The sequence below is a fragment of the Oryctolagus cuniculus genome, chromosome X (genome assembly GCF_964237555.1).
Source record: "Oryctolagus cuniculus chromosome X, mOryCun1.1, whole genome shotgun sequence".
NCBI classification, from domain to species: domain Eukaryota; kingdom Metazoa; phylum Chordata; class Mammalia; order Lagomorpha; family Leporidae; genus Oryctolagus; species Oryctolagus cuniculus.
In genome coordinates, this window is record NC_091453.1 from 107310880 (window position 1) to 107323419 (window position 12540).

At 52.1% G+C, this 12540-nt stretch overlaps 1 long non-coding RNA gene across 2 annotated transcripts; it reads left to right on the plus strand.

Annotated features, from left to right (window-relative positions):
* The first annotated feature begins 1118 nt into the window (after nt 1-1118).
* LOC138847603 (uncharacterized) lies at nt 1119-8446 on the plus strand. 2 transcript variants are annotated; one of them, XR_011385486.1, is made up of 3 exons: nt 1119-1184; nt 1339-1503; nt 8223-8446. It is a non-coding gene; the product is annotated as an uncharacterized lncRNA (long non-coding RNA). The 2 variants fall into 2 exon arrangements; XR_011385485.1 differs by having other exon boundaries at nt 1129-1184; nt 1331-1503.
* Nucleotides 8447-12540: the final 4094 nt, after the last annotated feature.

A 12540-nucleotide genomic window follows, 5' to 3' on the forward strand; every position in this document is an offset into this window, starting at 1 on the left:
ACCTTTTATTTTATTTTATTATTTATTTGACAGGTAGAGCTACAGACAGTGAGAGAGACAGAGAGAAAGGTCTTCCTTCCATTGGTTCACTCCCCTAATGGCCGCCATGGCCGGCGCACCGCGCTGATCCGATGGCAGGAGCCAGGTACTTCTCCTGGTCTCCCATGGGGCGCAGGGCCCAAGCACTTGGGCCATCCTCCACTGCACTCTCGGGCCACAGCAGAGAGCTGGCCTGGAAGAGGAGCAACCAGGACAGAATCCGGCACCCATAGGGGATGCCAGCACAGCAGGCGGAGGATTAATCAAGTGAGCCACGGGAAAGTGAATAGCATGCCATTTTCGGTGATGGCTCGCCATCTACAGCCAGACTCCCTTGGCCACCGAAGGGACACACTAGCAGTAAGTCTGTGACGGTCTCAGCCTCCAGCCTCTGTCCCACAGGCCCCTGTAGTCTGAGGGCAAGGCAGGAGCGGCAAGTCTGAGGGCAAGGCAGGAGCTCCCTTAGCTTCAGCCCCCACCGTCACCTGAGGCCTTGTTGTCCCCAAGCGCCCTCTTCTGGGAGTAGAGCACCTTGACCCCGCCACACACTCCCAAGCTGCTGTGCGGAGGGGAGAGGGTGGGACACTCGGAAGGTTCTTTCCAACTGGCTGGGACCCCAGAGACGGAAGTGGCATGTTGGAGAACTGGGCAGCCGCCCTCCGCCGCCGCGGCGAGCCCGCCCCCCGTCGGGAACCCAGCTGTGAGATTCTGCCCTGCCCCCCGTTTCCTGGCTTGAAGAGTCCACAAGTAGGTTCGGGCAGTGTCTCAAACACTTCCCTCTTGATTTGACTGCTTATCTATGAGATCCAAAAGGCAGGGAGCCCGCAGGCGCTGACCACTTTAACCTGGAGCATCTCCCTGAGCCCGGCCAAGAACAGAGACCTCAGAGCCTAGGTACTCGATTCTTTGGATGTCGTTTTAGGCCAACTCTTTACCAACAGATCCACGGACCCATGAAGCACTGAGAAGAGCTGACTCCAGCGACAAACCCCTTGTGGAGTGATGAAGCTTTCTGCCTCATCTCAGCCAGCAGTGTACCGTGTGACCACTGGGGGGCACTATTGGGTCACAAGAAACTCAGAAAAGCCCGACCACCATTTCAGTTCCAACCTTCGCGAGGGGTGAAAAAGCTCCTAGACAACCTGGTAAGGTTCTGGGACTCTGGAATTTCCCTCCCTGGCCAAAAGAATCTGTTCCAGCCAGCGGGGTGGGGGGTGGGGGGAATGTTGGGCTTGGCGCCTCATGCTTTCCGATGGGTGGTGCGGAGAGGCAAATAACGGACGCTTAAAAGGGCGCTAGCTCCCTTCCGGCCACAGCCGCTGACGGATGACCTGCGCCCTGCGAGGGAGACCACAAGGTTGAAGCAAGCAGGAGATGGAGCGGAGCAAGGCAGGCGGGGCTCTGGGGGATGCCTTGGCGCCTAACGTCAGAACTTCTCTGGAATGCTTTAACAAGGCTTGACAGGTGTGTGGTGGTTGCGGTGGGGGTGCGGTGAGGGCACTCATATGGAGCAAACAGCTCACACCCGCGTTCCTGCTTGCTGGTGCTTTAGTTTGACACCTCCCTCTCCTTCGTGTCCTGACATCTGTGTCACCCCTCCCCCCCAAGCTCTGACATGGCCACCTTCCCAATACCCCTGGGAGTTTTCTACTCCTATCCAAACTCTGCCACTTCCACCCTGGTCCAAGCAGCCATCTGCTCTCTTTGATGACCCTTTGATGAAGGTAAGGCTTCCAGGTAAAATATAGGATGCCCCGTGAAATTTGCATTTCAGATAAAGAAGAATCATTTTTAGCATATCCCACAAGACATTTTGAAACAGATTTTAAAAATTAGTCTAAAATTCAAATTTAACTGGGCGTCCTGGTTTTTGTCTTGATTTTTGCCTTTTGGTTGGGTTTTTTAAAAATTTTTTATATTTCTGTGTTTTTTAAGATTTACTTATTTATTTGAGAGGTAGAGTTGCACACAGAAAGAGGGACAGAGAGAAAGGTCTTCCATCTGCTGGTTCACTCCCCAAATGGCCACAATGGCCAGAGCTGGGTCCATCCGAAGCAAGGAGCCAGGAGCTTCTTCCAGGTCTCCCACATGGGTTCAGGGGCCCAAGGACTTGGGTCATCTTCCACTGCTTTCCCAGGCCATAGCAGAAAGCTGGATCAGAAGAGGAGCAGCCAGGACATGAACTGGCACCCACATGGGATCCCAGTGCCACAGGTGGAGGCTTTATCCAACTGCACCAGCCCCTCAGTTTGGATTCTAAACCTGGCAACCTGACCAAGAGCCTCCCCAGTCCTGCAGTTGCAGAAATCATCCAGAATGAACTTGAGACATTCAAGTCCAACCGTGTCACTAGCCTGCTCAAAGCCCTCCAGGCTCCGACCGCCTCCCAGCTCTCACTTCCATCTGCCCTGTTCCCCCCAGCACCCCATCACTCTGGAGTCCCTTAAGTGCACCCTCGTGCCTTTGCACACACCCACTTCTGCCTGACACCTGAAAAACGCAAAGTCAGCCACCAAATGTAATGATCACATATTCTTGCGAAGCTGTTCCTGACTTGGCCTCTGCCTCCCACAAGGCAAAGTCTGTCATAGCCCTTTCCAGAGGACTTATTTCACTGCATCGAACTGTTCTTGCTTTGCGCCTGTCTTCCCCACCGGGCGTGGTGTGCTGTTTCTCTTTGCAACCACCGTGTAGAGCATAGCGCCTGGCCCGGAGCAGGCCACCCGATAAATGTGTGGCGGCATGAATGAATGGGTGTACGAACGAAGTGATTCTCAATTTCCCCAAACCGAGGTGGGCCTCTGGCAGTACCAATATGGGACACCAGGGGGCAGAATAACCTCAATTTTCTTGGACTCGTGGGCCCGGGCTGGGGGGAGGGACAGAAGACTCCGTGGCTCTTGGCTCTGTTCTCCAGTTCTAAGGAGAGGAGTTCTCGTTGTTTTGGTTTGTTTTGTTTTTAACTCATGGAAACACGAAGCAGGAAGGGACCTTAAGCAACCTTTTGGACAGTCTCCTGCTTTCATGAAATTTAAAAATATTCTTCCCATTTCCATTTAACCACCTGTCCTCAGGTAATGGCAAACATCCTTTGGCTTGTTACAAGCACAACGCAGAGACGTTAGGGGTCTTGCTCTGAGTTGCACAGCAAGGGGGTAGGACAAGAAGATCTGGAGCCCAGTGCTCCGTGTGCATTGCACTTCCTTCTCACTGCCACCCCGAAAGGGAGGGAGCGTCACCATCGTACAGGTGGGGACAGGCACAGCAGCAGGGCAGGCACCCAGACACTGTCACCTGGCTGGATCACACGGCGGTGGAGCCGAGACTTGGACGCAGGTCTCCAGTCTTTCTTTCTAGTCCTTACGTGGCTCATACTCAACAAGACTTTGCTTAGATTTGGAAGACGGTCAGGTAAGTGAGGCATGTGGGGTGCAAACTTTAGGGAGGTGCCTGCTCCCTCACAGAGCCATGTCAAGTGCAGGACCCAGACCCCAGGGGTGCCTCACTATGCTCCTGCCCCTGGGTACAACATTCAACCTGAGACCCTGGTGTCTGTTCCTCCAACTGCTAGGCCAGCTTAGCCATAGAGGGGGCCACAGAGGCAGAGGCCGCTGGAGCCCTTTGAAGGAAGGCCAGAGGGATCATGGGTAACAGGAACTCGGTTTTGTCTCCTGTAGAGTCTCAGCTCAGCGCAGTGCACACACAGGGTGCTTTGCTTTTCCTGCAGTCACTACCCCTGTCTCGGGAGGGTCCTGGAGGCCACCCTGCCTCAGAGTTCCCTGATTTGGAGAAGTTATTCAGCCACTGCCTCTTCCCACCAACTCTCACATCCCACCCACACTCAACCCCAGGAGTACCCCCCCCCAGAGGCCTTTGCTCATGACGTCCCCCACCCCACGCAGCAGCCAGCCCTCTTGGGTGGAATAAGGCAAGCCCACTCTGATACAATGAGTCCACTGGACCAAGGAGAGCTCCCCCTGCCGGCCACCCTGCTCCTGCCTCGCTCTTTGCCCTGCCCTAGTTTCACATCTCCCTGTGGTCTGCTCTCATAGACTCAGGGCAGAGCCACAAGTGTGCCACCGAAGCACACGTCCAGCCAGGAATGGCATGCCATTGTCCCTTCCTCACAGCCCAATCCCCACCCCCAATCTTGGTGGCATTCTTTTAGAACCCCTAACTTGGCTGGGGGTCTGGCAGGGGCAGGAAGAGAAGACACAGTGCCAAGTCCAAAGTCTCCTGTCCCAATTATTGCCCACCTGCTGCTTGCTAGCCAGCAGGAGGGAGCTTGGGGGAAGTAGACGTGTTTGGTGCCTCTTCCTATATCTAGGGTCTACGGGAGAAGTCCCACTCAAACACTGTTGCATGTCATAGCTTTGTGTGCCTCTGTTCCGAACCCCAGAGACTGAAGATAACACGAGTGTCCCTTATTGACCTCAGCTATTTTAAACTGGGCAGAAATGAGGCTGAGCACAACCAAGGTGCCGGAAGAGGATGAAGACAGGAGCTGGGTCCCATTGTCAAGTGCAAAGAACCTGCAGGCAGCAGAAAGAGCGACTCACTGTCACTAATTAGATACATGGCTTGCTCAAGTCATGGAACTCTCTGAGTCTCAGCTTCCGGCCTGTAAACTGTGGATGACACAAACATCTGAGGAATGGAGTAGAGATTAGATGAGATCTTGTATGTAGAAGCCCTATATTAACTGTAAAACACTGTTCAAAGGAGAGGGGCTAATTATTAATCAGTTAGAAGAAGCCTCCCTAACTTCAAAGAGTTTGTAGGGGTTGGGGAGACTGTAATAGATGGCTGAGCTGTGGGAAGCAGCAGAGGGCCATGGCTCAGGGCAGGGTCCTTGGCGTCGGATATATTTGGTTTCCAGCTCTGCCACATGCTAGCTGTGTGACATTGCACGTCACTTCCCTTCTCCGAGCCTCACTATCCTCAGATGTGAAGAGGAGGTTTTAACAACACCTCCCCAGGGGGATCTGGGCGGACCAGATGAGCTAGCGTGCAAGGAGGAGGAGCTGGCCCAGAGCTTGCTTGGCACACAGTGGTCCACCATAAATACGGGTTGTAGCTAATGTTGTTAGGAGATTGGTAGACATTACAAAGAGCATGAGGAGCCAGGGAAGTTTTCCTAGGGGAGATTAGACTTAAGATTGGCCTTGAAGAATTGTGAAGGTCAGACATAAGAAGACACCTGTACGTAAGTCTTGTCAAGCATTACAAAAAGAAATCGCGAAGTTCACTTCCATCCTCTCCACAAAAGTGGTCAGGTAGAGGTGGCCTGGCCCCAAAGCAGCTTAGCACTGAGAGGTCACGGGCAAGCGGAAGTCATGTCATGGCCCCTCCTACTCCTGATGACATTCTGGGCCAAAACCGTGCTCTGCCTCCTAATGTGTGTCCCAGGATGGCTCTGAGGCCCTGCGCCTGTCCATCCAGCCTCTCCTGACAAATCAGTCCTTGAGAATGTGGCTCAGGGTCATCACTGGATACATGCATGACCCCTTCTAGAGAACTTGGATGCATTTTGATGGGTGCCAGCTGAAATCAGTGCCTTACCTTCCAGGCTTTCCCAACCACTTAGCAGCTGGAGTGCTTGTTTTTCTACTTGAAACCTCAATGAATTCATTAAGCAGCATAAAGAACCATTGTTTGCTGAATCTTGGGCCCCAGGAAGCACACCTTCCACCCACCTTACTGCCCAGGACTCACTGAGTCCACACTCAGTCTTGGAGGCCAGCTGGACCAGAGGGAGAACAGCAGGTGACCCTCCTCTACTGTGGTTTCTGGTGCGACAAAAATCAGACGCCATGTCCTTTTCTCTGCCGCTGTACCTTGGTCAGGATAGCCTGGGTTATGCTGCAGAAACAGAAAGCCTGAAATCTCATCAGCTTAAGACAGGCAAGGCTACTGTCTTGTTCACACAGCCTAGTGCAAGTTGGACAATGGAGAGCGGGGCTATCTGGACTCCAAGAGCTGCAGAGCAGGAGGAGAGAGAGATGGAGAAGAACATACTCCTAGCTTGGGCTGCCGTAACAAACCACCACAGCCTGGGTGGCTTAAGCAATAGGAATTTCTTTCTCATGGTTCTGGATCCTGGAAAATCTGCAATCAAAGTACTGGCAAATTCAGCGTCCAGTAAGAGCTCTCTTCCTGGCTTGCAGATGGCCGATAGAATTTTTGCTGTGTCCTCATGTGGCATGGAGAGAGAGAGAGAGAGAGTTAGAATGCTAGTAAACTCTCTGGTGTCTCCTCTTATAGAGACACTAACCCTGTCTGATCAGGGCCCCACCCTCCTGACCCCCATTTCACCTTAATTACTTCCTTACTCCGAATATAGCCACACCGGAGCTCGGTATTTCAAACTATGAATTGGGAAGGAATGCGACTCAGCCCTAAAGAGCACCCCAGCTCTGAACTGACAGTCCAGATGTGGCGCTCATGACTTCCCCCGACTCTGCGCAAGAGTTAGTCACACAGCCCAGACTTACTTGCAAGGGAGTCTGAGAGATGTAGGAGAGCAGATGGATGTTTTGTTGAGTGCAGTCTTTGCCACATCCTGTCTTCTGGGCTGAGACCTGCTGAAGAAAGTCTCGCGGGTCAGAGCACCAGATCTGAGACGCAAGGTAGGAAACGCACACGTGCACATCTAAGACCTGACTTTGAATACGATTCTTGGGGAGAAGAGGAAGAATAGGGACCTGTGTTTGGTATATTTTGAGGTTTACTCCGTCTCCTGCCCAGGACGTGAACAAAAATGCTTCATCACAGATGTATCAGTAGGCATTCAGGAAATTCAGATGAATTGGGCCGAGACCGATCTTTTGAATCCGATTTTTAAAACGGACATATTGACTGCTTCCCCTCAAAACTACCTCTCTTGATTTTTTAAAACAATGTCGTCCCACTGGCTCTCAGAGGGTTGCCAAGGAGTCGTCAGGACCTTGCTTTCCATGGCCTGATAAGCCTGAGGCATAAACTGCACTGCTGTGGTTAATTTCAAACTCCCTGGAGAGTCTGCTTTCAAACACGCGCTCTCGGCTTCCACTGGCTCGCAGCGCAGCCTCTGTGAGGTCCACAGGAGGGAAGCGCGCTGTTCTGAAACGCCCACAATGCTGATGGGGGAATGGGTGGCTGGGTACCGCCCTTTTGCTCAGTTCTGAGAGAGTAGATGATTTGGCAGTGTGTCGTGGCAGGTTGCCGTAGGGAAAGCTCTCGGTGATATGAGATTATTATGCTCACAATCCTCCGACAGCCTCCCCTGGTGTGCCTCACGGGGCCCGGCCCCATCAGCCCACACCTGCCTCTCCAACCACATCCCTGAGTCCAATGACCCAGGCACACTGGCCTCCATTCCCTTCTAGAAGGCCCAAGCCCTCTGCTGCCTTGGGGCTTTTGCACTTGCGGTTCTGTCTGCTTGGAGTGGTCTCCCCCGTATATTTGCAGGTTGCGTTCCTTTCTGTCTTGCCGGTCTCAGCTCAGGTGCCATCTGTTTGTAAAAGTCTGACAAGTGCATATAAAGTTGTAATTTTTCCTACCTCTCCCTGACCCCTGACCTCACATACACTCTTTATCCCCACTCAATTGATTGCTTTGTTAACAATCATCATAGTCTGCAGCTGCCTTGCTCAGTTATTTGCTTATAAATGACTTGGAAGTGATTGATCTGGGCTGAAGCTATTAGACTGTGAGTTCCTCAAGGGAAAAGAGAGATTGAGGTCTCTAGGGCCCTCATCTACTGCGCAATAGAGGGGGGCCGTGCTGGCTCCTATTTCAGAACACTTGGGTCCGCAGGTAGCAGAGCTGTCAGTCACTCAGGCGATTTGGTTGAGCACCTACTGCGCCTAAGGTTAGCACTCGCTGTGTTCGATGGCTCTAGCCGTCATGGATCACTGCTGTCTCCACGGAGCCTGCAGTGTCTGTGAAAGGAACAGAAATCACGTAATTCGCTTTTGCTTTTAGTTGCCGTCACTATCATCGCTGTCATCCTCGTCATCATGCTGATAGCACATATCGTGCTTACATTGTTTGCGCTGGGCACAGACAGGGGAATGTAGATCCTCTCTTAAGATACTCACTGGGGGCCGGCGCTGTGGCTTAGCGGGTAAAGCTGCCACCTGCAGTGCCGGCATCCCATATGGGCACCGGTTTCAGCCCCGGCTGCTCCACTTCCAATCCAGCTCCCTGTCAATGTGCCTGGGAAAGCAATGGAAGACGGCCCAAGTCCTTGGGCCCCTGCACCTGCGTGGGAGACCCAGAAGAAGCTCCTGGCTCCTGGCTTCGAATCAGCCCAGCTCGGACCATTGCAGCAATTTGGGGAATGAACCAGCAATGGAAGACCTCTCTCTCTCTCTCTCTCTCTAACTCTGCCTGTCAAATAAATAAAATATTTTTTTAAAAAGGATACTCATTGTCTATAAATAACAATACAAATAATAATAAGAGGCACTTATGGTGCTTACTAGGTACCATGATTGTTCGAAACAACTCGTCAAAATCTCCCAGTGGCCCTAGAGCAGAAGTATTACCATTACCCTGCCTGTTTTTACAGAAGATGACCCTGAGGCTCAGAGAGGCAAGCCAGTTGCACGGGGTCACACAGCTGGCAAGTGTGAAAGGAGCTATGGTTAGTCCCTGCCAGGGGAATTCCCCTGTTTTTGTTGTGGTTGTTGTTGGCCCAGGTTGCTTAGGAAGTGCTACATCAATGTCTCTTGCAATTGAGATCCTGTCTGCTGATGGTTGAAGTAAACAAACAATGCCCTGGGCACTGCTGAGTTTTCCCATTGACTTTGCATGTAATGGAACTGACCTTGGTAGGTGAACCGTGTTTACCAGTTCTTCTTTGCTCTAAGTTAGGGTCTCACACTCGCTAGTTCTGTGGACTCTATGTAGGCTGTGTCCCCAAAACCCCAGGCCTCTCCTAAGAAAATGTGTCACAGTGGAAATAGCACATTTTCTATAGTGCCCACGAGGAATTGAAATCAGATTCTCCTGGAGTGCCAACTATGTGCAAGGCATTATTCTTGACAGTGGTGAGGTGGGGAGTGTGGGATGAAGTTTTTTATTCCAGGCTCCTGTTATGCACAAAAAGAAGCATTCTTAGTGAGTTTTATTCAAAGGTGAGAAAGCAAACACACACACACACACACACACACACACACGAGCGTGGGTTGGCCTACACAAATATCCATCATGAATGGGTAGTGGACCAAAGGAGAGAGGGGTACGGGAGGAGAGACAGAGAGAGCACCCCAGCACCTCCTCCTTCAGTCACGGTCTCTGGTGGAAGAGACACAGAGCGCCTCCCAGCACCTCTACATGCATGAAGCCACCTGGGAGTTTTATGGTGCCTCCATAAACCCATATGGAGCTTAATATACATATTGTTATGGCATCTTCCCCCTAAGTCCAAGATGAAACAGCTACATCCGGGAAAGGGATTGGTTTGATTGACAAGTAGGAGACTAGAAGAACACGTGGGGCAGGGAGTGGGTATTGGTTGCAGTTGCCTCCAGCTCAGCAGATCCTAAACTAACTGCTGCCCAGTGGGACTACAGCAGGGGGAACAAGATTACCTAAAGCCCTTTACTCTCCTGGAACATAGGACGCAGTGCAGAAAGAAAATGAGAAAGTTAGAGACGCCATTCGATGCTAGATGCTTTTGGAGAAACATACAAGGGCGATGGGGGAGAGCCAGGGCTGGGTGCACTTTTCAACAGGGTGGCCTCACGAAATGTGACTCATGAGCAAGGATCTCAAGAGGGAGCAGGACTTTGCAGTAGCCTCACCTGAGGCCCTTGCCTGTGTGAGCCATCAGGCACCGGCTTGGCTCGCTCTAGCTGACTGTCTTTTCTTGAGTCTGTCCATGTGTGTGGCTACTGGGTGGGGCTGGGCACAAGCATCTCAGCCCATGGGCTCCCACCTACCCAGCTTGCCAGTGCTTGGGAAGTCACTGCGCTGAGACAGACCATGCCATGCGCCTCAGACAACTGAACGGGACAGGTGCAACAGGCTCCCAAAAGTTGCCAACAGGTCACCGGCCTCCCCAGCACCTTCTCAGTTTGCTGGTGCAAGCCCTGCTGAGGCCCTGGGCTGTTGTCTGTACTTGTAGTGTCAAGGCAGCCTTGTCATAGGCCTTCCCCCTCCCCAAGCCACAACAGCCTGTGCTCTGCAGTCCCTCCTGGCAGCCACAACATGTGTGCTAAAGAGATAATTGCAACACCCAGTGTGCATGTGCACATGACACATGCATGTGTGTACATGTGCGCATTACAAGGGAAGTGTGCCTCAGACCCTCATATCTCATCAGTTCATGTCCCTCATCCTATGTCTTTTGCTTTTAGCATAGGGCTAAGGAAGTGATAGCCATGGGTCCCAATTCTTTCATGCATTCAATAGTAGAGCATGGGTTGATGAGCCTAACTCTAGTGTCAGATAGATTTGAACTTCAACATTAGCACTACCATAGCCCTACTTGCTGTCTGACCTTAGATAAATTTCTTTTATCTTCTCTGGGCATTGTTTTCTCATCTGTAAAGTGGGGCTAAGATGCAGTACTTTACTCTTAAGCTTGTTAATATTAAATGAGATCTTCATGGGGCCGGCACTGCGGCATAGCGGGTAAAGCTGCTGCCTGCAGTGCCGGCGTCCCGTATGTTCGAGTCCCAGCTGCTCCACTTCCCACCCAGCTCTCTGCTAGGGCCTGGGAAAGCAGTAGTAGATGGCCCAAGTCCTTGGGCCCCTGCATCTGCGTTGGGGACCCAGGAGAAGCTCCTGGCTCCTGGCTTTGGATCGACTCAGCTCGGCTGTTGCGGCCATCTGGGGAGTGGACCAGTGGATGGAAGACCTCTCTCCTCTCTCTGCCTCTCCTTCTCTTTCTGTGTAACTCTGACTTTCAAATAAATACATAAATCTTTTTTTTATTTTTTTTTTGACAGGCAGAGTGGACAGTGAGAGAGAGAGACAGAGAGAAAGAAAGGTCTTCCTTTGCCGTTGGTTCACCCTCCAATGGCCGCCACACCGCGCTGATCCGATGGCAGGAGCCAGGTACTTATCCTGGTCTCCCATGGGGTGCAGGGCCCAAGCACTTAGGCCATCCTCCACTGCACTCCCTGGCCACAGCAGAGAGCTGGCCTGGAAGAGGGGCAACCGGGACAGAATCCGGCACCCTGACCGGGACTAGAACCCGGTGTGCTGGCGCCGCAAGGCGGAGGATTAGCCTAGTGAGCCACGGCGCCGGCTAGTACATAAATCTTTAAAAAAAATGGGATCTTCATCAGGCACATGACATCATGCCTGGTATCCAGTAGATGCTCCATAAACGATGGCTACTATCCCTAGTGATTCTCAAGGCCTTGCTGAGTATCTGCTGTGTTCCAGGCGTGGTGCTAGATGCTGGGAGAGTTAGGCGGAGGAGTTCAAAGATGAGTCAGACAAGGCCCAGTTTGGCTCTGCTCCTCACCCAAACTCTGTTCGCCTCCCCCAGGAGACCTTGCAGCTGTGTGCAAGCAACTGGTGTGGGGTCCCTATGATCCAGGCCCAGGAGTGTCATTGGCTTGGTTCAACACCCAAGCCCTCATCCCCAACCAAACCACTGCTAGAGACTCACCTGAGTGCCAAGTGCAAGGTCCACCCCACAAGGCACGGCCCTCATTCCCAGCTGTGCGTTGGGACAGAGGGCCTGGCTGCAGCCCAAGGAGCTGCTCTGCAAGCCCATCCCCACACTGTGGAGGCAAACTTAACTGGGTCAGTGATTTTCTGTTTACGCTCCGCTTCTTGGTCATCAGCAATGCACCACTGTTCTCTACCTTTTCCTAGAAAGTGATTTCTCGTCCCTGTTGGGAACTTTTTCCTATCAGCTTTTGCGATCTTCCTTTTGATATTTTTATTTATTTATTTTCATTTTATCTGAAAGTTGTAGAGGGAGAGAGAGAGAGAGAGAACAGAGAGACAGATAAACAGATAAACAGATAGACAAAGAGAGATCTTCCATCCTCTGGCTCACTCCTCACCTACCCACAACATCCAGGGCTGGGCCAGATTGAAGCCAGGAGCCTGGAACTCCATCCAGGTCTCCCATGTGGGTGGCAGGAGCCCAGGTACTAGATCCACCATCTGCTGCCTCCCAGGGTGTGCCTTAGCAAAAAGCTGAAATTAGAAGCAGAGGTGGGACTCAAACCCAGGCATCCAGTATGGAATGCAATGTCCCCAGAAGCAACTTAACTACTAGACCAAATGCCCATCTTGTGTGCCTTTCTTTTTGCCACCTGCTCCCTGTTCGATCACTGTCCTCAGTCATTACCAGCCTCAGTGGCCAGTTGATCCCTGTGTGGAGAGGGAAGCACATTGGATCATAGCAATGGGTCTCACTGGCCCACAGCATGTGGCTTGCTGGAAAGACAGGGCAGTGCTAAACTATGCAGCCTGGACTTTCTGTGTCTGAGGGGCAGCACAGTGAGGGCTACAGCAGCAGAAGTGGCATTTGGACTGCACCTTGTT